This window comes from Macrobrachium rosenbergii, chromosome 16 (assembly GCF_040412425.1).
Source record: "Macrobrachium rosenbergii isolate ZJJX-2024 chromosome 16, ASM4041242v1, whole genome shotgun sequence".
NCBI lineage: Eukaryota > Metazoa > Arthropoda > Malacostraca > Decapoda > Palaemonidae > Macrobrachium > Macrobrachium rosenbergii.
The window spans coordinates 39036262-39038761 of NC_089756.1; the positions used below are offsets into that span (position 1 = coordinate 39036262).

Here is a 2500-nt window from a genome sequence, read left to right on the forward strand (position 1 = left end):
AGTCCTGTGTCGTCTTGACCGGTTATTGTGAGGAAAAACTTGAAGCCTGGTGAAAGAAATAGCTTTTTTGCTGAAAAATTTTTCAGTGAAAGCAAACAACTGGGTATTTATGTAAATGTGTAGCTGTTTCTTAACAGTTCTGGAAGGAATGTGATCATTTTGACTATTGTGAGGAAAAATTTGAAGCCTGGTGAAAGAAACAGCTTTTTTTGCAGAAAAATTACCATTGAAAGCAAGCAACTGGGTATTTATGTAAATGTGTAGATGTTTTTTAACAGTTCTGGAAAGAATGTGATCATTTTGACTATTGTGAGGAAAAATTTGAAGCCTGGTGAAAGAAACAGCTTTTTTGCTGAAAAATTTTTCAGTGAAAGCAAGCAACTGGGTATTTATGTAAATGTGTAGCTGTTTCTTAACAGTTCTGGAAAGAATGTGATCATTTTGACTATTGTGAGGAAAAATTTGAAGCCAGGTGAAAGAAACGGTTAATTTTTGGGAAAAAATGACATAAAAACCAATTTCTTGGAAATTTCGGGTAATTTGTAATTTTTATGTAATTTTGTACGTATTATAATCATCTGGCCTGGGTAATGTGGATAGAAACTTTAAGGCAGGTGAAAGGAACAGCTTTTTTGCTGAAAATGTGTCAGTAAAAGCAAACAAATGGATACTTATAGAAATGTGTAGAGAAAAATTATGTCAGCAAAAACAAACAGCCGGAATGCGTAGCTGTTTCTTTACGGTTTTGTTAAGAATATGATCATTTTGACTAGGTATTGTGATGAAAAACTCAAAGGCAGGTGAAATAAATTTTTTTTTTTTTTTTTTTTGGAAAATAAAGTCATTAAAACCATTGCCATGGAAATGTAGAGTAATTTGTAATTTTTTTGTGATTTTGGATATATTATGATCATCTGGACTGGGTAATGTTAGGAGGAACTGACAGGCAGGTGAAAGAAATGCCTTTTTTGGGAAAAAAAATTATCAGCAATAGGAAAGAACTGGAAACATACCAATCTGCAGCTGTTTCTTTTTAATTATGGTGAGATACTGATCATCTTGACTGTGCATGTGGGGAGAAACTTTAATGCAGGTGAAAGAACCGGATTTAAAAGAAAAACATTTGTCAGAGAAAGGAAGAAACGAAAGCATACAAACTGATGTATGAGATGAAGAAAATAGTGATGGATTTATTTATTTATTCCTGGTTTTAAAAAAATATAAGCAATTATGTACCTAGCAAAAATTAATGATAATAAACAAGGTGGCTATGAATGTTTATTTGCCGACGTAAACAAAAAACAAACTTGTGAATAAGTAGTAAGCAAATGAAGGCAGATAAGGTGTCAGCAGACTGTTAACGCAATAATCAAGTGCGATCCCTCACTGTTCATTATGATCACTCATTTCCTTCAGCCCCGTTCAGTTTCTCCTCACATCACCCAATTACCTAGTGTAATGTATAGTAGCGTGTTATTAAGAAAAGCTCTAGTCAGGATGAGCATATCGTTTCCAAGATTACAAAGAAACAGTTACATATTGCTACATGTTTCCAAATGTTTGCTTCCCATGACAGTTTTTGTAACAAAAAAAAGCGAAAAAGCTAGTTCTTTCACCTGCCTCCAGTTTCTCCTCACATTACCCAGCCGAGACGATTAAATTATTTCCAAAATTACTAAGAAACAACTACAAATTGCTATAATTTTCCAGTTGTTTCTTTTTAGTAAATTTTTTCCCCTAGAAAATCAGCATCTTTCACCTGTCTTTCTGTCTCTCCTAACAAAAGAAATACCAAGTTTTTAGTTGTTTCCTTTCACTCAGTTTTTATATAAAAAAATCTGTTTTTGTTTTTACCAGCCTCTCAGTTTCTCCTCACTGACAATAAACTCGAGATTTCAGCTAATAATGATGACCTTCACACATTTTGAATCAGTGACTTTCCCCAGCCTGTCAATTTCTCCCCACTGACAATAAACTCAAGAGATTTCAGCTAATAATGATTACCTTCATTATGAATCAGTGACTTTCACCAGCCTCTCATCTTCTCCTCACTGACAATAAACTCAAGAGATTTCAGATAATAATTATTACCTTCATTCTGAATCAATGACTTTCCCCAGCCTCTCAATTTCTCCCCACTGACAATAAACTCAAGAGATTTCAGTTAATAATGATTGCCTTCATTTTGAATTGGTGACTTTCACCAGCCTCTCAGTTTCTCCCCACTGACAACAAACTCAAGAGATTTCAGTTAATAATGATTACCTTCATTTTGAATCAGTGACTTTCATCAGCCTCCCAATTTCTCCTCACTGACAATAAACTGAAGAGATTTCAGTTCATAATGATTACCTTCATTTTGAATCAGTGACTTTCACCAGCCTCTCAGTTTCTCCTCACTGACAACAAACTCAAGAGATTTCAGTTAATAATGATTACCTTCATTTTGAATCGGTGACTTTCACCAGCCTCTCAGTTTCTCCCCACTAACACTAAACTC

General features: G+C 34.2%; 1 protein-coding gene across 3 annotated transcripts in view; it reads left to right on the top strand.

The window, feature by feature from the left end:
- LOC136847339 (villin-1-like) overlaps positions 1-2500 on the top strand; it is a 77289-nt gene that overhangs the window by 51141 nt on the left and 23648 nt on the right. The gene's annotated exons all lie outside the window — the stretch shown is intronic.